The 24,841-nt window shown below is 43.2% G+C and overlaps 1 protein-coding gene across 1 annotated transcript in view; it reads left to right on the forward strand.

Annotated features, from left to right (window-relative positions):
• The window catches only part of LOC133212641 (neuronal growth regulator 1-like), a 123,051-nt gene that overhangs the window by 69,354 nt on the left and 28,856 nt on the right, over nucleotides 1-24,841 (forward strand). The window lies entirely within an intron of this gene.

A 24,841-nucleotide genomic window follows, 5' to 3' on the forward strand; every position in this document is an offset into this window, starting at 1 on the left:
TGAGCAAACTGCTGTCATTACTGTTTGTTGTTTCTGTACTGAAACCAAAATATTCTATCTGTACAAACATGCCCTTCCTTAAGTCATGGCATGATTTCCATGGATATTTTGCAAGGTGTGTTTGGATTAGGCCACCCAAACCTGGTCAAACAAAACCTGATGTAGTTTTGGTGAACTGTATATGACTAGTGAACAACATTCTACATGCTTGCACGGAAAAGTTCATCTGCAGCCCATGGATTTAAATCACCATGCCAAAGAGCTGAGCAGACTGCAAGGCTTTAGCATTGCAGCTTGCTCATGAATCACTCATAACCACAGGATAATTGTGGAGTGCATTCTCTGATTTGAAACATTTCCCTAGTTAGCCACATAGGGACTGAAGTTTGGTATTTCAGATTAAATCACATGGGCAAATTGAAGATTTGATCCAAGACAATGAAAAAAATCACATTGATATTGCCAGACTGGTTTATAGCTTGGCTCAATGGCTTTCCTTCAGCCTCACATGTGGTCAAATGCTGCAAGGAGTGTTCCAAATGGCTCAGTTTTAAATTCTTCTTGATTGAAAAAAATCTCATCTTTGTGTTACAGAAAAACCAACAAAAAATGGCACAAGTCCAGTTAGGGGAGAGTAAAGTTTGGATTCCTCATGGCTGTTCCTTCTGGAATGCATAGTTACAGCATTACAGTTATCCCCTCAGGGAACAAAAGGCTCCCTGTGACAGAGTCCAGCCAGCTTCGCAATCGAAGCAGGGATGACCTTTGCTGTTGTGAGCTACTTGGTTCTGGAGAGGAGATCACTCCATGTCAGCCCTTCGTGAGCGCTACCAGAGGCTTAACAAGTTAATCTTTGATTCCCTTATTCTGAAAGTGGGTCTAAATCCTTTTCTTTCTCTTTGTACTGTATTTAGATAAATCTGATGGTTCAAAACTATCTGAAATTTCTTCCTGTCCAAAGGCACAAGACTTTGAGATATTTTTATGTTAGCTGATTCCTGTAGAAATGTCATTCTCACCTTGAAGAGGCACCAGGAATGGCACTTATCTCACTGTTTAGGAAATAATCCTCACAAAAGGAGAAGGGCGGACAGAAAAAAATAAGCTTAAGATGATCCTGCACAAGTCTTTGCAGAAGAAAATGTCGGATTTGGTTTTACATCAAACATGCTTTTAGTCTCCAAGTTGGAAACATATGAAGGGACTGTTGATGGATGGGCAGAAGTCGATGTGATGGTGACAGTCCAGGTTTTAAACAAAAAGTGGTGAAAATGTGATAGCCCTGGTCCTAGTATGGGTATGAGATACTGGGAAAGCTAGAGAAAAGCTAGAAAATTTGGGGCTTAGTTATGATTAGATATCATTAAATATCTAAACCCTGTAGATACCTATATTAGCTACCATTTGCTTTAGGTATTATTTGATGACTATTCTTCCCAGGAAAAGAAAACAAAACCAACCCCAAACCAGTCAGTGCAATGGTGCAATAGGAAACCAGAATCACCAAATTCATAAGAATTCCATCTGTTTCTATGGGGCTATACAGGACAACCCAGTTATTTAGTTCAGCTCTGCACTGGGCTGTTACAAACCCGTGGATCCTGGAAACATCCATGTGCAATTCATTAGTAGCTGTGTAAATTTAGTGTGATTGCTTTTGTTTCATTTCAGTGAAAGAACATGCTCAGACCTGGCCCCCCACAAGACAATTATGCAAATGACAGACATTAGAAACTAATTTAAAGCATAAATAACATATTATTGACCATAAGATTACACTCGAGCCATGATTTGATTCCCTCTTCATCATTTTGCTGCTGGAGCAAAGTAGCCTCGTGGGAGGTTTAATTTGGGTCCCTTTGGGATCCCACACTGTGGCAGCAGAAATGAGTCAGGAGCCTCAGTGACATTCCCATGCAACTTACTGCGTGTTTTCAGTGACAGAGATTTAGACCAATGTCATACCCTGCTTCTGCAGTGAAATACCTGCAAGGAGGTGCTGAACTCCAACACCTCTGCAGTGATGTGGGTGCTTCTGAGCCCTGTTCAGTTAAAAGCATCCTCAGTCCCACATCCTCTGGGCCAGTGTCCCCCAGGGCTGTGACAGAAATAGGGGCACAAATTCTCTGATGAGATGGTTAATGTGCCAGCTCTGTGTGTCAGCATGATGGGTGGACATAGAGACATGAGTGCAGAACCAGTCTTTTGAGAACATGAATCTTGGAGTAAATCCCAGCCTGGTTTGTGTTAGAAGGGGTCTTAAAGCTCATCCAGCTCCAATCCCTGCTATGGGCAGGGACCCCTTCCACCAGAGCAGCTTGCTCCAAGCCCCTGTGTCCAACCTGGCCTTGAGCACTATAACACTAAATACCAGGAGGTTGTAGATTTAAGTTGCCCAACAGTGTTGTAAGAAGTTATTATCAGAGGCTCAATATTTCCATTGCCTTCAATGGAAAAGTCATGTTTCAGCACTCATTTCCCCAGTCGGGGGGGTCAGACTGGCCCAGTGCTTGGAAACTAGAGTTTAATTCACAGACAGAACCTGCTCCTGCCAGGATCACCCACACAAGGTCACTGCTTGGCTGCCTTTCAGCTGATAAGGGAAAATCAAGACCCTTTGTTTCTGCTTTCTTTTCGATTCCTCTTGGCCACAAGACCAGATTCCCCACCTTCACTCTGCTTAAGAGCATTAAAGTGGTACTAAAACTTAACAGGGAGCATGTGCTTAGTAGATGACACCTGGGAATGGTTTGCTTTTGCTCTGGACCATGCAAAATGTTGTTTTTCTGTGTAGGAATTGGTTTCTTAAATAACTGGTAGAGAAAAAGGTGTTACATCCACACATAGGTACCACTCATGTATTTTGTATAGAATTATCTATTGGGTGGTGTTTCAGTGTTTTCTGTCCCAGTATAAAATAGTTCAGTGGGTTATATCTTGGTGTTTTCTGCCCTAAGAGCAGCATACCTGCAGTGAGTTGCCTCGTGATGTAGCATTAATGTTCCTTCCTCTTGTATTCATTGCTATTGATTACTTGCTGTAAATGCAGTGGTCAACTTGGCACTCTCCTGTGCTGCACACTGGGAAGGGCACACGAGGTGTTCTGCTCTGCCATGACAAGAGAGTGAAATGTCTGTGGTGCAATTTAAAAACAGGAGAGCGTGTTCCTTGGCTTTCAGGAAATAGGGGATGAAAATGTGTGGTGGTGTGCGCTCACACTGCAGCCTCTACACGGCAGCAGCTCCGATGGGCACCAGCTTTACAGTAAGCAATTTTGGGTAATATTTTAGTGAAAGAACAATAAATTAGTGTTGATGTTTGCTCTCAGGAGTGAGGAGCAGCCCCATAATGGACAGGATTGTCACTGTAATCCTCCCAGATCCAGTGCTTTGTTAGTTCCAAGCTAGTAAACATAGAAAGTACATCCCTGCTGCATTGTATTGTTCATTGGAATTAGATACATATATATATTGCTAATAACTGTAATTATTTAGCACAGCTTTTTACTTGTGCTATGTAGACATGCACCCACAATCGAGTAATTATTTTAGACATTCAGCCAGAGAGAAGGAGGATGTCTCAGGCAATTGGTTCCCCCTCCAGGAACTGGTGTAGTGCTGTTTTGTTTCATAGAATGCCTGTCAGGTCCCATGTGAGGGTCCCAGTTGGGTTAAGGAGCCCTCTGCTGAGGTGGTACTTAGCTTAGTCCTGCATTAGACACCATTAATTTCAGAGTATTTTGAAGACAAAACACTGTGGGTAATTCAGCACCATGGGCTTTATGAGGCTTCTCCAGTCCCCTGCATCAAGAAGCATCCCTGTTGACACCGGTCAGGTCATCCCATCGGTGCTGTGAGTCTTGTTAAACCCACCACGATGCTGCGTATTCTGCTGGGAATATTGGAAATAGAAACTGCTAATTCATCAGAATCACATTTTGTTAATCAGAATTTGTCAGGAGCAGAGAGTAAATCCAAGCTGTTGCTGTGTCGGCCATGGTGGCTTCAGAACTGAATTCATGGGATTTCTTTCAAAGACTTTCTTGGAATCAGAGTTACAGTTTAGGTGTCACATTTCTGTACCAACTTTTTCTGACTTTCTGAAGCTTCTGCCAATCAAGACTTCTCGTCTTTTCCAATGGTTTGATAATTTGACCCTCCCAAATTGCTGTCTAACGGTGTGACCACCTGAAAGAAAAGCTTCTATTGCACCCAGGCAGCTGTCAAAGGCAGTGCTGGTTTACCGCTTCTCCTCCAGGTCTGGCTGCAAAGCAGATTGCCAGCTACCATCAACACACAGAGTCCACAGGCTGCAAAGCTCTCGTGCTGGAATCTGTGCATTTGAAATCAAAGCTTTGCAGTGCTAGAAATGTCATTCTAAACTCCACAGTTTTGATATTTTCTTTAGGAAAGAATTCCATTCAAACAGAAATGTTCCAGAGAAAGAGAATGAAATGTCATCTTTTATATCTCTTGAAGCCTTATATTGTGAGGAAGTACTACAGTCAGTATAACCCTTCAGACTGAGAATGTTCCTGCACGTCAGGATTGTACCATGGAACATTGTATATTGTCTTCCATAAATGTCACTCTTTGTGTGCTCTCGCTGGACTGAAGTGGAACCATGAGCTCACATGGAAACTCCTACATATTAATATTGCATTTGGTGTTCATTTGATGGTAATTACAATCATGATTAATTAATTTGGTCTGAGAACAGGTACTATGCACCACGGGTACTCTAAATCATTGATTTTTGAGTGTGGGAGTGAACATAGCTGTGCCAGAAAGCTTCAGTAGGACCCAGAAAAGGGGTGAAGGTGGGGAAGGACACCTCCAGCCCCAGCAGCAGGAAGGACATCCCCAGCCCTGGTCCATTAACCAGCAGAAACTGGACTCCCAGCTTGGGCATGGACATGTAGATGCCTGCAACAGGTTCTAAGAACCATCTTCTTAGTGGCTCCACACTTTGGAAAGAAATCAGGAAAATGTGGTGTTGCCCAAACCTCTTCCTGCTCGAGTCAGGGCTGATGGGTCACAACCTCACACTTCCTGTGAGTGTCTTGGGACAAAAGGGAAGGATGGATATAAAATACAGCTGCTACAAGGGATGTTTCAATTTTGCAAGGACCAGAAAGCAGCATTAAGCTATAATTAAAAAGTTATTGGAAAATCTCCACAAGGCTCCAATTCAGTTTAATTACTGCAGCTCTTCCTCCATCAGGAAGGCAGGAATCATTACAGTGGCATTTCAGGGGTTGCACAAATCTGCATTTTACCTATTTTGAATGCTAGATGTCATTTTAATTCTCATATCCACTTTCCTTAGCAGAAGCTAGAATTCCTCAAAACTGGATGTTACAGTGGGATCAGCATTGCTCATTGTTGCACTTGCCTAATGGTGTCAAGGAAGAAAATGATAGAGCATTATACACAGAAGTTCTGCTTGAAACTAAGAGTGTTGCTGGTCTTAACAAAAAGGAGAAAATGGGCTGTTGAAGGCCAGAATTAAATCCCAGAGTTGATTAGCTTCATCATCAGCAATCAGTGTGCTAGTTTTCTGTCAGAGCTTGCTCTTCTACAGACTTTCAGAGACTGTTTCATAATTAGAAGAGCAAAGATGGGACAAGTTGTGAAGGTCTCTGGAGATGAGCAGTGTGGTTTTCAGGCTGGACTCTTCACATTCATCTTCAGGCTGTGGTTCTCAAAGTGGTCCTTGAGCAAACTTCGCAGCTGTTTCATGCTCTAAGTAGGGTTTTGGAGTAGAAGGTGGAATTTGGAAGGGTCACAGTGGTCACTCCAGAAGTCTGAGGAGTTCCCCTTTGGGAAAACAGGAGGTTATATCCCTTTTTTAAAGACACAAAGGCAAATTCTTATTGTATCAAGTAAATATGGCCTCCTTGTGTAAGGTGTAGTTAGGACCATCTTGTGTTAAGGTGTAGATAACACTGCCTTGCAGTATGGTATGACTTTCTCGTGTTAAGGTGTAGGTATGACCTTCTTGTGTTAAGGTGTAAATATGACCTCCTTTCTGAGGCCCATACAACAGGATTCTTGCCTTCAGTGGGAAGAAAACAAATCCACAATCAGTTCTATATTTCACTACTAAAGAGCATAACATTAAGGCACCTTAGAAGGCTTTTGTGCAAAGGCTAGGTCTGTATTGCTTAATAAAGCACGTTTCGAGTAATTGTGAGACAGAAAATAACCCTTACCGTTTTCCCTTTAAAAAGTACTAACTTTTTGATCTCTATGCAGCAGATCCAATTGATACCCTTTCTACAGGCCACTCGTTTGGTTGTTGGGAGAATGTTCCTGGTGTATGTTTAATGTTTCAAACACAGCAGCCCTGGTAGCTGTAGCAACCTCTTTGCAAATCAATTGGTTTTAAGTGAGCTTATCCAGATGATAACACAGTGACTGAGATGTGGGACTTGCATAGTTTGTGCTTTTACTTTGTATGTTTTTCAAATCGATAATATATGCAACTGAAAGGTGGCACCATCCTCAGTAATTAGGTGCCTTTTTAGTAGAATTGATATTGCTTAAGAGCAGCAAATTGATTCAATGGATCCACTCCCAGCTTAGGAGGTGTTTTACCTTACTAGGAAAGTGCAGCATTACCCCAGAAACACTAAAATTACTGGGAGCATTTCTTACTTATTTCTGTTCAGCCTTACATTGATGCTAGAAAAAACCTACCTACAATTCTTATGTGCCAGATCTATGAAAATGTCATTTTCACTTTACGCTATTAGCTTATATATATATATATATAAAATCAATGTAACTGTTTAGAAAATCAAACATAATTTTGTGAGGACAAAAGAAATCTCATCAGAAATACCAACTTTCTTTAGTTGAACTTGTCAGTAAATCTTAGAGAATCAAGTTGTTGGGCTTCTCTTTGCATTAGTGGACTTTTATAAACCCGGGAGACCTCATGGCATTTTCCTCCTGCAGCTTTCCAAGTTACAAAGGTGGAAATATGATCATGGCTTAGAAATGGTGTGAAGTAGATTGGTTGTGGTCTGTTTATGCTATAGCTTTGCCAAGAAGGGTATAGTTTGGATTTCAAATCTTAAGTTTTTATCTTAGCACATGCCTAGGGGTCATATCCTACTGCTGGGATTTTGAAGTTAAAAGTATCCAAGAGTGAATATGTTTTAATAAGGAATATTCAGTGCCACTGGTTACAGCATTTCCTGAAGCTGTAACTTTTCTTTCCCTACGCTGCTCCTTTGCAGATTTGGGTTTAAAATGGCTGTATTTAGACTAGTTTGCATTCCACTCCCCTCCCTCCGGTGTAATAGAGTGTTGGTACTGCAGGCCTGTTACTTGCTGTCACTTTATTCCTGTCTAGATTCTAAATTACATGAAAAACACTTTTCAATTCAGTATGATTTTTTTCAACTCTGGCAAAATAGCCTAAGCTGTAATTTCTCTTTCCCGAGTAAATACATCGCAGCATAATGAGAACCTGCAGCAGGTTCAGGCTGTACAAGGAGGTTGGGGGATCTCAGTGCAATCAGGAGATCCCAAACTTCGCAGAGCTCTCGCCTATCCCCAGCTACCAGACATTTAGCAGTAACTTCCTCCCAGTGCACATTCCCCTTCTGCAGGGCAATAAGAAAATGCAAACAAGATTTAGTGTTAGTGCATAAAAAGACCATGTTAGATGGGGCTTCGAGCAAGCTGCTCTAGTGGAAGGAGTCCCTGCCCATGGCAGGGGTTGGAACTGGATGGTCCCTTCCAACCCAAACCAGTCTGTGATTCTATGATTCTACTGGTATTGGTTTCAAAGCCGTATGCTGTCCCAGGGCTGGGAGATGACATTTTCAAAATAGAAACAGTAATATATAAGTGCTGCGTGATGATGATGAATGTTGTGTCCATAGCTGCATCCATGTCTTTGTGTATAACAGGCTTTGATGGACTTTTCTTCCATTAATTTGTCTAATTGCTTTTCAAACCCATTTATGTGTTTAGCTTCCACAGCATCCTGTGGTAACGAGTTCCACGGTTTAATTATACACTCTGTGAAAAGATACTTTCTTTTCTTTGTTTCACACCTACTGTCTAATTCTGTTCTGACAAGCCTTTGTTCTTGCATTGTGAGAAACAACGAACAGTTGTTTGCTGTTTATGCTTTTGCTGCCCTATACAATTTTCTATACACCTACTACACTGTTCTTTTGTCCCCAATTTGAAAAGTGCTTTATTTCAGCTTCCTTTGAATGGAACCTCTTCCCATTAGTTAACCATTCTTGTCACATTGTTCCATACCTCATCTAGGTCTTCTAAAACCTGTGTGAGATAGGATGCCAGATACGCAAAGTGTGGCACTGCTCTGGATTTTTATTGGCATAATGACATTTTCCATTGTCATTGTTGTCTTTCTCTATAATTCCTGTCTGTACCTTCACTCACCTTCTCCTCCTCCTCAGCGCTAAACTGGTGTTAAATACACATATATATGTGTATATATATACCCAGACAGGTAAAATAATAGAATCATAGAATAGTTATAGTAACAGTTACAGTAATATGTAGCAATAGTGTAATAGCTATCAGTTGTAAGAAATACAAGTAATACAAAATCTTTAACATAAATTAATCATTTTAGATGTCAAAGAATTAAGACCAGGTCACCTCAAATGCTGGGATTTCTGCCAAAGCCCTTTAAATGAAGCATCTCATTCCTAACACATGGGCAGGGTCAGTATGTGGCTCTTAGACAAGTGCTAAGAGGTAAGAGATACCTCTTATGACTGATAAATATTGAAATCATTGTAATGAGATTCCTAATGAAATAATTGGCCGTTTTCTTCTTTCCCATCACTGCTGAGGGGAAAAGTACTTTGGAGAGTCTCCTGCCCATTTTCCAGGGTTAATGGATGGAGTGGGAAACGAGCAGTCACAAAGTGTGGGCTCTGAGGCTCTGCATCCTGTTACACATTTCATCATGATGAAATTCGGTGTCTGTATTTTTCAGTAAGTCTATATATTCTGAAACCAAATCTTTTTAATTTGTAAACTCTATGTTTAATGATAATTGTGAATTTGGTTGACAGTTCTCATCAGTTTAATGCCTCAGCCAGAAGGACATGATTGTCTTAGGAAACCAGGTCATCTGTTATATTAACTCAAGGATGCTTTTTAGCTGATTTAATACCTGTTTTCTCTTACTCATCTATTAAACCCATACATGGTCCAGCTAATCTGAAAGAAACAGTAAAGATGGTTCAGATTATGCTTTGGGTGCAAAAGGCAGTGGAGTAAAGGCATGATGTGACTGTCCCTGGATGCAAGTGCTTCACCTGCCCCCCCCCTTTGCCTGAGCCTAGCTGCTGGAAAAGCAGGAAAAGTGGCTTTGTGGGTGGAAAAGGCAACTTCTGCTTCCTCTGTACTTGAGATGTTGGCTTTACCCACACATCCTGTCAGATAGCCTTAGCTTAAAGATTGAACTTCTTGTTACCCAAGTAGTACCATGAAATACAGCGAACGACAGCCCCAGCTACATTGATGCTGATGGCTGGAGCCTGTAAGACACTTGTGACATCTGCACTGATAACTAAGCCTCCTTTGTTTCATCTTCTCCCCCTATTGCTGTTTTCTGGCATTCATAGTTTTCTGCCATTCCAGTTAAACCTGAGACAGCAAACTGGGAGAGAAAGGCAGCAGGACAAGGCAGTAGCACTCAGAATAGAGCTTCTCTTCCCGTGCTTTCTCCTGAGGATGGCGGAGGGAGGAGGTGCAGACGTGCAGGTTATTTCCAATTCTTTGCCTTGAAATATGGTGTTTAAAAGGCCACTGAAATTGTTAAGGTTTATATAGTAAAAACCAATTAATAAAGTAAAGCCCATTCTGTAACCTAGTCAATACAGGGAAAATCTCCCCTCACACCTGCGGAGGGACAGGGTGTCCTTCTGCACTGCTCCTAATCTCTATTGTAATCCTTTGCTACAGCTTGATCCTAATGAGATTAGAGACTTAAAATGCTGCTGTATTACATTATTGAACATACAAGACAACTCTTGTAACCATGGTTTCATTTCCGTGCCTTTTTCATGAGAAGAGGAGCTTCCTTTTCGATAAGGATAAATACATTTGTCAGGAACTGTGATAAAGCCTGAATCCCATCTTGTTTGTTAGTGTAAAACCAAGAAAAAAGTCATTAACAAAACCAACAGGCTTTTTGTATTCCAGTGCTGTTTTGGAGTGCTGTTTGGTCCATAACAAAATCTGAGCCAGCCTTATTCAGAGGGCTGTTAAAGAAATGGCGTGCCCATTGTCACTGAGGGGTGTAGTAGCATATCTTTGGAACTATAAAATACGTCCATTAGTGCAAGCCTTGAGTGCCAAACGTGGATGGGGATAGGACTGTGGCTATGGCAGGCTGATGGTCAGGGCTGGGCTAGAGCAGAGGGTGCCCCAGCCCTGCTCCTGGGAGCATGGGCCCCCTTTGGGACCTCTCTTGAAGGCAGGGAAGATGTCCCCACTGGAAAGGCATAATTCGCTCCCCAGTGGCTAAAGTGGCTTACAGTCCAAGCAGGCAGGCTTAACCCAGGATCGAAGGGGAAGCAGAAGGATGCAGAAGTGAAAAATACCAAGTTCAAAAAGCCCCATTGGCTTAAAAGGTAAATGCATCAATGAACAGAAATTTCCTCTGTCCACACCAGGAAGAGAAGCCTCATGCCTCAGGAACCTGCTGCCTGCTCCAGGCTCCCAGGAATGAATGCCTTGGTGCCTTTTGAAGGGGTGGTATTTTGTTCTTCATCTTTCATTCTTCTGTGTTATTGGAATTGCCATTTCCCCATTTAATGCATATTTTTGCAACTAGAAAAGCACCTGTGGTCATTTCAGAATAACTTTAGTTTGTTCTGCTATCATGGAGAAGATAAATGCTGCACCTTGTTCCCTTTAAATTTAAGATCAAGTCATTGAAAATTGTCTTTTATATTGTTTTCAACAGTGTGCAAACAATCTATAGAGCATAACATCATAGCCTGTTTATGAGCCTGGGAAGCAGGAGGGAGAAGAGAACACATTTATCTGGCAGCATTTAGACCAGGAAACTGAAGAAGCTGTTTCAACCATATGGAAAGGCGCTGTCTGAGATAGGTGAGCAATTAGTTCCCAGTACAGACATAAATACTTCATCCCACCAGATTATACAAGGTAAGCAGAACCTGCCATGGGCTTCTCAAAGCTTAGCAAAGCTTCGTAAGGATAAGGATGGCACCTTTGTTAAAACCCTGAGTGAATATGGGTGGAAGACAGCACGGAGTAGAGAGAAGGCTCAGGGGGGACCTGATGGCTGCCTCCAACTGCCTGACAGGAGGATGGAGCCAGGAGGGGCTGGGCTCTGCTCCCAAGGAACGGGACAAGAGGAACCGGCCTCAAGCTGCACCAGGGCAGGTTTAGATGGAGCTGAGGAACAATTCCTGCCCCAGAGGGTGCTCAGGCATTGGAACAGGCTGCCCAGGGCAGGGCTGCAGGCACCGTCCCTGCAAGGGTTCACACAGTGTGGAGATGAGGCCTCCTCTCAAAGAACTACCACCACCACCCGCTGCCATGCTTCCCTCATATCCCATAAGGAACACCACTGCCACCCTCCTCCAGCTGGCCACAATCATCTCAGTGTGGGAAATCTTCCTTCCCTCTTGCTGAAGGAACCTGTTGGTTAAAGTCTCTGGTCGTGGCTCTGCAGTTCCTGCTGTTGGCCTCTGGGAGACTGCGTCTTTCAGATGAAATGTCAGAAACCATCATTCTTTTGCCCCTTAATATACCCAGAGTTCACCAGGTTATCGTTGGCACCCTGGGAAGCGTTAAAAGCCTCATGAATCCCGTCTGTAATTTTCTCTACTTCTCCCATTTCTTCCTTTTCTCTAGAAAGCCGAATTTCCCTTGGCTAAGCTAAAATACCATTTCCCATCTTGGTTGTTGTCCCCCTATGGCTGGATATCACTTCATGTAAATGGTTGTTTCTCTTTAGAAGGCTTTAAAAATTGTTCTTAGTCTCCAGCAGCTGCACTTAGAAACTATTAAGGATGAATCCCCTTGGAGATTTCGGGGATCCCAACTCCCATTGGCTCGTGGCTGTCCACATGAAGTGTCTATTTCTTCCTAGTGCAGCAGAACAGCAACAAAGTCTGAAGTATTTACATGGAGGTGCTTTCTGGATATGAAATGTATTACAAAGACTGTTGTATCTGACAACTTTCTATTCCTGAAGTGTATGTTAGAATAAGAGAATATGGTAGATGTGACCAGAGCTGTCAGATGCTGTTCCTTTGATAAGGAATTTTTCATCACTGACATCTCAGCCAAACGTTAAGGCTGGGTTTCTGGTGGAACTGGTTGCAGTAGCTCTCTGGTGCACTTCAGGATGCTCTGTTGCATTCTCCTCATTGTTCCTGGGGCTGTGCCATTCTCAGAACCGGTGCCATCCCACCAGTATCCTGCTCTTGGGGTTCTCTGAGCTGTTGAAGGCAACGAGTGTCTTAACAATTCCTGGGGCATTTAGGAGATGAGCAGAACAGCTTTCCCAAAGGATCAGGCATCCCCAGTACACTTCTTTCAGCTGCTGTATTTTGGGTAGCTGTGGTGCAGTCAGTCTGCTGCGCTTTTGCCTATCAATTGATAGAGGGCAGTGAATGCCATTCCCAAGCATTTCATTCAGCAACCACAGTGCTCTATGACCTCTCTGTGGTGTCCACATTTAATGTGGACACACATGAAATGTACCATGAACTATTATAATGGAATTGATTTTATAGATGTTAAGCCTTGAAGAAACCATTAATGACCATCTAGTCTTACATGCCACAAAATCGGTGTGATTTCTGTATGCAGTCCACATTTTCTTTTTCAGATAAAATACATCTTTTAGCAGAGAAACCCATCTTCACCTGCAGACTCGCATGTGACACGGAAACTTTGAACTCTTCCAGTGTTAATTGAAACTGAATCCGTCTTGAAATTTCAGTCACTGATCTCTATGTATTTTGGTTGTTTAAAGAGACCTCTCCTTCATGAAATATTTTCCCTCAAGTATTTTAGGCTGAGTTGTTGCTGTTCTAAGGAAAGACTGGGTGAAAGTTGACATAGCCATTTTACACAGGGGGTTGTAGGAGTGCTATTATCAGTGTAATATCAGCTTAGCTTACTGTGCCATCCAGAAATACCAAATAACTTTGTGTGTTACCATGATGTTCTTATCTGTATACTTGAAAAGAAAGAAAAAACATGGATTAACTGAAGAGAAGATAGAGCAAAAAATATTACTAATAAGCTGTAATATTTAAAGCTCTCACACTTAGTCTTTAGCCTTAAACTGTCTTGGTGTGTTAACAGTCTTGGATCTATCTCTTAAGTGTCGGCTGGCACAGGAACCAAGATAGAGAAGTAGTTGAGGTGTAGTGACCATCTGTATTGGGATGGATGCTGGCCACCCTTTTACACACTACAACTATTAAATGATAAATGACATCTTTGTAATAAGAGCTGTAAGGTAACGAATATGTAAATGGAGATAATCTGCAGGGCACTGGAGCTTCGGGAAGGAGCAGGAAAGACCTGCAGACTCCTCCTGGTCTTGGTGCTGGAGCATGAGTGGGAAAACCGAGTGGGTCTTTGTGGATATGTGATGTGAGCTGTTCCCAGGGTTCCTTTGGGATTCTGGAACATGGAAGATGAGGTAAAGGCAGAGAGCAGCAGAGAGATTGTGTGCATTGGTCTTCATTAAGAACTGATGGTTATGAGGTGGTCACTTATAGTTAGTGAGCAACAAACTCCAGTGTGCTGTATGCTATAGGGACCATATGTACACTGGTGGAAATTGATATAATCACCTGATCTAATCAAGCTGTTTGCATAGCTGCCTAATTTCTGTTTTCCTATTAGCATTAAAATAAGAGAATAAATACGCATAAATAGTTATGTTCGAATAAAACGAAGCCAGCAACTATTCTTTCTCAACGATCAAAACCAATTAAAGTTTGTCACATGTATTGCTGTTTTTCAATACAAGAGCTATCTAAAATACCTCTAAAATCTATTTCAATTCCAGTTTGTGTATTATATGAATTCATTATAAAGCCTGTTAGTTAATTCACTTTATCCTTAAAGGCTTATGACTTAAAAATCTTAATTAAATTTCATTTCATATACTACATTCATTAATATGTTCCTTTAAAAGCCTTTATAATTCATGGTCTTTACCCATTTACGATTAAAACTGTTACTGTAGTTTGCATCTCAATAATAAGCAGCAGCTGCCTCTCCAAGCAACACTAAACCAAAACCTCCAACCTTATCTCAGTATTTCTTTTTACTCCTCGTACCTACTCCGAGCTTGCAGAGTTGTAAGTGACTCAAGAAGCTCAGCGTCCCTGACCCTGCTAATGCTCGCCATTAGAGTAAGCTGAAGGACATTTGGTGGAGCAGTCGGTAGTCATGCAGCGATGGGAGGCTCATGCTTTTTCCAAACAATGAATTTGCTTAGAGGATTACTTCAAAAGTCTGGGTTTTTTTCTAAGCCAGTATTGCTGTTCTCAAATTAGTGCATTGATGGGAAGCTCTGCTGTGTTTGGGATGGCTGCATGTTTGGTCAGGTCCGTACTAGGACTTTATTTTCATTATTAATGGCTTTTTAACAACTGATGTAGAAAGGCAAGCTGAGGATATTTAGCACAATTGCCATTTGAATGAGAGATAAAACATTTCAGCATCTGGTCGTATTGCCATTGGCCAGCTAAAGACCTCCCACCAAGGCAAGTCTGTGCAGACAAACACAATTCCTTAGGTGGAAAATTAAGTAGAAAATAAAGGAAGGATGTGTGAGTCTCGTGTTGGGTATAGAAGCAAATAGCAGAACAAAAGGATGAGCAAGTCTCATGTTTGGAATAGAAGCAAACACAAGACTTTATAGGTAGATTTCAATACAGAAGACTCTGTGGCCAGGTAAAAATATTTTGGTTTTGATTCAGAATTTCAGGTTCAAAGAGAAGAAGAACCCACCACACTTATTTTGGTTTGTCTAAGGGGTGCAGAGGAGCTCTGTACACATGTCCACAGTAGGTCAGTTATGCTGAAGTGGAAAGGCTGATTGACATCTTTGGGAAAGAAAGGAAGTATGAACTAGAGAACACAATTAATGCTCCACATCCCATTTGAGGCAAACACACACACACACCCCATTTGAGACTGCCTCTGTATGTCAGTTTTATTGAGGGACTGTGGAGTTTGAGCTCCCAAGTTACAGTCTGGCTGTTGGTGCTGTGTTATGGTTGGGATTCTCGCTGGGGTGAATGTTATCCCAACAAAGGAAGCAGGCACTGGTTTGGGGGATGAAATACTGGGGCAGAGGGATGCATGATTCTCAAATATCCTTGGAGAAAACATATTCTGGAAACAACCATTTTAAAATAGTCCTTTTTAAAAAAATACTTTCTGCTCAGTTCTGATTATCTCAGGGTATAAGCAAATGCTGATGTCATGTTAGACGCATGCATTGCCTTAGGTTGCAGTGCTGAAAGCCTAAGATAATTGAATTCCAACAGTGTCATCAATCTGATCAGTGCTCTAAGTGGACATTCAAATTAGCATCTTTCTAACATAGAATAATTATACCAGAAATTAGAGATGAGATGCTGGCAAGTATTTGCATCACATTTTCAGCCTAAAGGGCACAGCTTTTCTCATGCTAATATTCCACTTTGTGGAGTTTGTAAAGGGTTTGTTTCTTACAAGTTTTGGCTGTCAGTGTACACATACCCTGGCTATGAATGCTCCAAGTATCCAGTAACACCACTCCGCTCCATTGACGTATGGTTTACACCACTGAGAAGCTGTTTTCTTACATTTCCACCATATTTTTTACTCCTGAAAAGCCACAAAATCTTCATAAACTGTTTTTCCTTCACATATCTATCTAGGTAACACACTGTTGCACTGCAGAATAAGATTTCCCTCTGTATTTATATAACTCCAGAGAAGGATTTACACCGTGTTATCACAGAATCAACTAAATTGGAAAATACCTGTAAGATCATCATGTCCAACCACTAAATTCTATGTTTCTATGATTTATATAACTCCAAAAGAGGATCTACACCATGCTATAATGTTGGTACTCCCAGTATATGCTCATAATTGCTCTGATGTGAGTCTTGTTGATGCTCCAGACCACCCCAGTCAGCACCAGAATCCATGCAGATGTGAATGATGTGGTCTTCAGCACTTCTGCATTACTGTCCTCATGGGAGTGTAGTTAAAAGAAGCAGATTCAGATTTAGACAGCAGTAGGGTATGGTGCCAGTCGACATGCATATTGTGCTGCTCCAACTCATGGGCTTGTAGGGTCTGCAGTGTTTGGGGTGGCAGTTATACTAAATCTTTCAAGAGAATAAAACTCACTCACAATCACTTGCTGCTCATGAAGAAGCCAACTCAAACACAGGCTCATCTTTTATTATAGAATGGCAATCGGTATTGAATAACAAGCAGTTTTGATTTGTGTTGATGTTGGTGAATTCTTCAGTGTTAGTGAAAATGGTATTAAATAGGCTAATGTGTTTGCTTGTCCTGTAATAAGATGTTTAATAGTAAATAAGTGGTTGCAGTAACAACAAATTAAATGCATTTGTTGTCTATCTCCAGCTGCCTCATGCCACTTAGTGTTCTGTCTTTACTCAAAGCTGGTAAATATCTATTTCTTAGTTACATTGGCCTTCCAGCATTATTATGCCTGTAAAAATCAGCTAAACCTCTTCTTTGCAGTTAGGTACTTGGAGCTAAGGGATCTATTGTTACAGAAGGAAATTCATAAAACTAAAACATAAAAAGAGATGAGAATTATGAATGTCAAAATTCCATATGCTCAGAATACATAGTCTTTGTTTTTTGTATTTATAGCTGTGAACACATGCTGGTGGCTATCAAAGGAGGTGGATTTTAAGGTATCAAAAAGCTGGCATTGTGTGGTTCTTGGTGAAAGAGAAGCTGTGGCTGCCCCATCCCTGGCAGTGCTCAAGGCCGGGTTGGACACAGGGGCTTGGAGCAAGCTGCTCTAGTGGAAGGGGTCCCTGCCCGTGGCAGGGGCTGGAACTGGAGGAGCTTTGAGGTCCTTTCCAACCCAAACCAGCCTGTGAGTCTATAAAAGTAGGAATTACAATTATAATGGCAATGACTTTTTTCTCTGTTTGACTTTGTTTGAATTTATGGCACTGGCTAACTCTTACTGACTTCGTCTGCCTCTGAGAAGTGCAGTAATCCTATGAAAATTCCCTAGTTGGCATTCACCTAGTCTTCTTGGTGTTATGAAGGGAACATATGAACAAAATGACATCGCTCTCTAGGAATAAACATAGGGGAAATAGGACTCTGTCCTCACAGATACCACCAGGAGAGCACTCACAGGTCACTGAGGCTGTGACTGCAGCTTTGAGGACATCTTATGAGTGCAGCTCTGCTGGAGGCATCACACTCCTTGTTGGGTGGTGCTGGGATTGCCCATGGCTTGTGTGGGAATAACAGCCATGTGTGGGAAACTCAGACCCTGACTTCTCTGAACAAACAGGTTGTCTTTCGTGCTTGATGTTTTCAAACACTGCTTGCCTCTTCCCAGCCTGCTGATCTCCCAGTGTTAAAGAAGCAGGGCTCCTTCAAGCTCTGCAAATATTGTTTTATTCCTGCGCCTGATGTTCATCTGGTTTGAATGTGAAAGTGGGCTGGAGGATGTTCAGTGAAATACACGATCCTATATCTACATCTTATGCTCTTGCAGATTTGCTCTGTAATAGAGTAATAAGTAAATCAGAGGCATTTGTTAGGCTTATCCCTTCAGGAAGGAACTCTTCTCCACCTTGGTGCTCAACTCCATTGTTCAGCCTTTGCTTGGTAAAACCGTTTGTGGTTTTGGCGTTGCTGCATGACCTCCAAACTGTCAAATATAAGCATCTTGCCTTATTAGTGCTCAAATTCATTCACTGTGATTGCTAACAGCACTCTCTTGGGGGAAAGCAGGACCAAAGGGGACATCCCTGGGGTGCTCAGGACTCTCACACACTCCCAGGCAGCTGAGCCTGGAGCTCATGGAGCATGGGAAGAGGTGGCAGTCTGGGACAGCCACAATGCCCCCTCAGACGCGTTGTGTCTTTAATGCTCTGCCTTGCCCCGTGGGTTACCTGCTTATTTCTCTGCATCAGTGCAAGTATTTGATATTTTACATCTTAGAGCAAAGCTGCACGACTTCAATCCAGTGTGGGTCACCAGTAACTTGTTCTTGAAGCCAGACATACAAAAGGGAAGTTTGAAACAGGTCTAGATTAAAGTCAGCTGAGGAAAACCTTTCCCTTTCTGTAAAATCGAATTGCAATTTAGCTGTTCCTATATATTTAGCTAGAGCAAATGTCCAATAAGGTGTGATAGCACCTAACCGGTGAACTCTGCTTGTTTAAATTGGGGAGGCCTGTGTGACCGTGGTACTGGCCACTGCCTGCACTGCTGGGCTCAGCCTCACTTTCTTGCGTATTAGTTCTTCATATACCTCATTCCATAAGTCCAGCTATACTTAAACAAAGATGGGCAACTCACACAACCAGGGTTGTGCGGGGCTGGCTCCCTGCATGGAGAACGTGGAGGAGATTGTCTTCTCAGATGGTGGAGGGGTTGCTGAAAGACTGATAGACCTCATGTTTCTGACTGAGCTCCTTTGGTAGTAAAGCAGGGTTGGATTGTTTCACTGTAACTCTCAAGGGGCAAATTATCTCCAGAACTCCGTGAGCAACCACATTTGCACAGTCTGATTGGCTGCCCTAAAGGCAGAACGAGTTGAATTATGCTAATGCACACTGAAATAGAGAGACATCAGCATACACGTTCCTTTTGAAGCAGTGAAGTTGATGTGGTCAGATTTTACATTAAAAGCAATGGTGACAGGTCTGTCAATGTCAGATTTAGCGAGCTAGAGATGTTCAGATGTGTCCTAACAGCAGTGAAGCATTTCATGTGACAATAAATATCACGCTGAGTATGGCGAGCACCCTGATGAAGTGTAGTGCAGCTCTGGAAGCTTTCCAGAAGATCAGGTTTTGCATCATTATGTGCAACTCCATGTAACCAGTGGAATGTTACCTGAAAACCTGTCCATCATTAGAAATTCAGTATAAAATCCTCTTGCATTGCTAGTAATATCTACCCTTGAATATACATTTTTGCTAGGGTGTGTATTTTAGAGCTTAAAATGTTTTGGTAGCGTTGTGGAAGGGCTTGCTGAGAGGTGTTATTTTATGTCACAAGATTCTGGTCACAAGCAAGATTTGCTCCTAAGACTGCGAACTCTGAGTGCACTGGTGATGGGAACTCACATCAATTGTTTTAAGAGTTTTATGTAAAATAAAATTGATCTGTCATTTATTACCCTTTAGAGATGCCCAAGTGTCTTGAGTTGACTGAAAAATTGCTTAGCTGTGCACTTTGGAATTAATGGGCCTGGGCAGGTTTACCCCATTGCTTTAACTCATGTTAACATGTGCCCCCCTTGCAATTAGTGCTTTTGCTGACTGAGATTTGGAGACAGCCGCAAAAGAACTGAGATGTCTGTGTTTAAGTGAAGTGCAGTAGTAGGAGAGGCGAGTCGGTGCTCAAGCTGCAGTTCCCAGAATCACAGACTCCCAGAATCCCAAGGGTTGGAAGGGACCTCAAGAGATCATCTGGTCCAACCCCCCTGCAAGAGCAGGGTAACCTAGAGTACATCACACAGGAACTTGTCCAGGCGGGCCTTGAATATCTCCAATGTGGGAGACTCCACAACCCCCTGGGCAACCTGTTCCAGTGCTCTGTCACTCTCACAGTAAAGAAGTTCTTCCTGATGTTAACGTGGAACCTTCTATGCTCCAGTTTACACCCATTGCCCCTTGTCCTATCACTGGATATCACTGAAAAAAGCCTAGCTCCATCATCCTGACTCCCACCCGTTACATATTTGTAAACACTGATGAGGTCACCCCTCAGTCTCCTCTTCTCCAAGCTGAAGAGACCCAGCTCCTTCAGCCTCTCCTTATAAGGGAGGTGTTCCACTCCCTTCATCATCTTTGTGTCTCTGCGCTGGACTCCCATTTCTCATGTATTGGTTGTGGGCAAACCTTTGTGCCTCTGTTCTGCCACTGGTGAGGGATAGGAGAAGCCATGAAATTGTAAACCCATCCCATCCAGTAACCCCCAGTAGCCCTCACAGTGTATGGAATAACACATTATTGTGTTTCTATTGTGTTCTATTTTCACATGAAGCATTGTAAGGAAGGACTGCAGTACCCCAGGGCTGTGGTTTAGGTTACTGATAACAACTCTGTGGTGAGAAGTGGTGCCCATACCCTCCCTTTGTTGTAAATGCCACCTTGAGCTGCCTCCACTATCCCTCCTAAAGGAAACCATTCCAGAGCCTTTAATCCTTTTGTTTCCATGGCTTTTATTTAAGTTTTCTGCTTCCCCCTCTTACATTCCTTCTGCATCTCTGCCATCAGCTGGTGAGCAGAACTAGGCAGGGTATTCTGTATTGATTGCAAAAGTGAAGCTGTAACATCCATGCAAATGTCCCTTTCTGAGTGCCACACCACTGCCTAATAGTTAGCATCTGGAGGAGGAGAGGCAGCCGTGCTGGCCTCCTGCTTTCCATGAAATCCTGCCTGACACGTCCCTGCTTTATCTTCATTATCCCTCTGCTAATCTTCCCCATGCTTTAGGGAAGTGCTGCTTGTGGAGCATCACCCTCCCATTCCCCTGCTGAGCAGCATTTCTGTTTGAAGAGCACAAAAAGGGCCATGGGTTTTTTTGTATCTTCTGTATTCCCTCCCTCTCCCCTTCCCTGTGAGCATCTTCCCTTCTGCTTGTGCTGCCTTGCACCATTTAGTCCTCTCAGAGGTGCTGCACACACCAGTACTCCCTTCCTTCTTCCTCTTACTTCTCATCCCATTCTTCTTGGTGGCATCTGAATTCTCCTCACCATCTGCCAAGCCAGGGCTGGTGTTTGCCAAGCAAATCCAGAGCACCTAAAGGTGGTTTGTGCTGTGGAAGAACCTGCTGGTAGAAAATTGCATCTGTTTACCCCCTTTGCTTTCCTTTTCAAACCAGATGGGTGATGCACCTTCCATTGTTTTATCTGCCTGCATTTAGTGTACTTAGGAAAGACTTACTGTAAGTGCTACTCCAAATTCGGAGTTGAATCATGCTAAACCATCCCTACCAGATGCCCCTCACCCTCATCAAAGATGAATCCTCAAAGGATCCAAGGGTGAAGAACCAGAGAGCAGAATTAACTGGGAGGTCCTGCTGTGCAGAAGCCCTAGCGGGGCAGATGCCAGCGCAGTGACCTTGCAGGAAGCCCTTCCCAAGAGTGCACTCTGCATCTTTGTGGGAAAGCTGTGAAGGGTGGCACTGCCCTGGGAGCCCTCTCAGATCCCAGACCCCTTCCAGGAGAGCTTTAGGGTTTGTACAGACTCCGTGAGCAGAAGTGAATTGGCATTCACTGCTGAAGGGCTGGTGCAATGATCGTGTCTCTCTGCACACCCTAGAAGATAAGATAAGCTGAGCAGCCTGCGAGGAGGAACGGAGCAGACTGTAGAAGGCTGCCTGTCAAAGTGACAAGGTTACTGATGACTTTGAGCAAGTCCGATGTCAAACCGGACAGCATCCAGCCTCTTGATTACTTGAACATGAAAAACATGCTTCTGCCAGCTGCAGCTAGATGCAAACCATAATTAGAGACCAATCTTACGTATTTCCATATTTATTCTTATTATCCCTGGGGATGAGTATCTCAGCCAGCTGAGGTGCTACTTGTTCATCCATGATGGGGGGGTCTCTTGAGACGTGGGAGTAACCATGTTTAGTATGACTGGAACTAATACTCGGCTGCCAGAGCAAACCACACTGGAGAATCTTTCAGTTTGTGTTGGAAGAGACCTTAAAGCTCCTCCAGCTCCAACCCCTGCCACGGGCAGGGACCCCTTCCACTGGAGCAGCTTGCTCCAAGCCCCTGTGTCCAACCTGGCCTTGAGCACTGCCAGGGATGGGGCAGCCACAGCTTCTCTGGGCACCCTGTGCCAGCGCCTCAGCACCCTCACAGGGAAGAGCTTCTGCCTAAGAGCTCAGCTCAGTCTCCCCTCGGGCAGGTTCAAGCCATTCCCCTTGGCCTGTCCCTACAGGCCCTTGTCCCAAGCCCCTCTCCGGGTTTCTAAACCACTTCAAATTTGTCTTTCCCCCCCCTCTCGTTTGCCAGCAGATGCAGACCTTTGCTCCCTGCACTGGCTGGGTGCATCTCACCTGAACTTGTAGTCCTCGCTGGAAGCCACACAAGCTACCCTGGTGATGTTTAATCCCTTTCCCTGAACCTCGCCCACCTCTGGGCCCCAGGCTCTCAGTGCACCACGTTGTTCTAGAGCTGACTTGCATTATGTGACACTTCTTCAGACCAGCTCTTTAATCCGTTCTGAGGACACCCATGATAACCTTGTGTGTGGGGCAGATTCTCAGAGCAAGCTGTGTACAAAGATGACCTATTAGATAGAGTTATCGTTTCTTAGCTTAGTGATCTTCTGCGTGGTGCTGGTGGTGTGGGAACTGGGTGTACATGGATTGGGTGGGTCCATGTGTAAGGACAGCATGGGAATGCTGTCTGAATCAGGATACAGGCACTGGGCATCTCACCTGTCATGGGTTTTAGCCCGGTGTGGGTGATTTCAGTGTCTCTGGGTGCTTTTTCTCCCCCCATATTTTCTTTTTGTTTCAACTATCACCAACCCCCAGTTTTCTATCACTTCTCCCCGGTCTTTTTTGTCTTTTCCTCCTTTGCTGCTTTAAGATGCAATTATGTGCTTTAGCTAATTGCTACTTATTTAATGTCAAAATGCATAATGTGTCTGAAATGTCCTTTGCTTTCCTCTGTCAAAATCATATGGAGCACAGGAAAACACAAGCTATTAAGGTTATGTTTTTTCAGTTTTTCTCCTGATGGAACCTATATCCATTTTGGGGTGCAGTTCTATGATTCTAGGCATTTAAAATGTGTCAACCTTGTCTATTATGTATTTACTGTAATTGAGAGACTTCATGGAACGGCCTTATTTACAGAGAGCTGTAAATTCACATTTGGTTTGGCACATACTTAGGGGCTGATAAAGCTAGAAACATTTTCACAGACTAATGTAAGTGGACAGCAGCAAGTGCCAAAAAGCATTAGGAAAATGGGAATCTGTTCTTTCCACAGCTGAATTTACCCCTTTCCAGACACTGAATGTGGTTAAATATTTTATTTCACATAAGTGTGAAGTAGGCAGAAAAAGGTTGAAATTAGCAAATGATGTTTTTAATGGCAGATATAATAATGGCACCTGGTCGAAGGAGGATTTCTCTATAAATATGCTGATCAGCTGACATTACAGTATGTTAGAGATTGGAAAGGACCTCAAAAGATCATCTAGTCCAATCCCCCTGCCGGAGCAGGAACACCTAGATAAGGTTACACAGGAACGTGTCCAGGCGGGTTTTGAATGTCTCCAGAGAAGGAGACTCCACAACCTCCCTGGGCAGCCTGTTCCAGTGTTCCGTCACCCTCACTGAGAAGAAGTTTCTTCTCAGGTTTAAGTGGAACCTCTTGTGCTCATTTACCCATTACCCCTTGTCCTATCATTGTTTGCCACTGAGAAGAGCCTGGCTCCATCCTCGTGACACTCCCCCTTTATATATTTATATACACTAATAAGGTCACCCCTCAATCTCCTCTTCTCCAAACTATAGAGACCCAGCTCCCTCAGTCTTTTCTCATAAGGGAGATGCTCCACTCCCTTCATCATCTCAGTTCCCCTGCGCTGGACTCTCTCCAGCAGGTCCCTGTCCTTCTTAAACTGAGGGGCCCAGAACTGGACACAATATTCCAGATGAGGTCTCACCAGGGCAGAGTAGAGGGGAAGGAGGACCTCTCTCGACCTACTAACCACCCCCCTTCTAATACAACCCAGGATGCCATTGGCCTTCTTGGCCACAAGGGAACTGGCCACAAGGGAACATTGGAACTGTTGGATTTTCATTTTAGAGCTCTAAAGTCCCATCATTTTTGGCAGATTAAAAGTCAGTCTAAAAGGAAATTAGGAAAGATACAGTCAGTATTTGGGTGAGGGAATGCTCAAAGGGTGCTCCTGGAGCAGTTTCACATGGGCTGTTACATAAAGAATACATGAAGAATAGTTTGGAGCTTGACTGGGAAAATGTTCTTCATCTACATAAACACTGCTTCAAAGTGCAGGAAACAGGAGGAAAATTTCAGGCAGTCAAATGAAAAAACAACTGAATTCTGTCATTTTTGTCATTTTTGGAAGCATGACTTTGAACTTTGTAAGGGATATCTCACTATCCAGCCTATGTCAAGCAGGAAGCTGAGGAGCTCTTGATCTCATAGGGGCCCAGTTGCAGTGTGGTTTGAGGAATAATATCAGAGATGGGCAAAAAAGCATCATTAAGAGCCTGTGAACCCAGTTCCTCCTCATGGGAGGCTGCTGGGCTTTGCTCAACCTTTCTGCTTCAGCATCTTCATGAGGACCACGAAGTTCATGCTGGTGATGTGCCCAGGGTGCATCCTCAGTTTCTTTCCTCATTTTGATGGATTTTGTGTGAGGAGAGGTGGCTTTGGGCTGGTGCTCAGGCTCACAGAGGGGCTGCTGCTGCGGGAGGACCAAAAGCTTCTCTTTCCATGGTTGGAATTCAGCAACTTGTGGGACTTTGGAAAAGAGGAGAATTCCCATTCCTGGCAGTTTGCTTCTAACCGGGTGTAAAATCTGAGTCTC

This window comes from Neopsephotus bourkii, unplaced genomic scaffold (assembly GCF_033783945.1).
Source record: "Neopsephotus bourkii isolate Nb327-2 ecotype Australia unplaced genomic scaffold, CSIRO-AGI_Nbou_v1 NB_722, whole genome shotgun sequence".
Lineage (NCBI taxonomy): Eukaryota > Metazoa > Chordata > Aves > Psittaciformes > Psittacidae > Neopsephotus > Neopsephotus bourkii.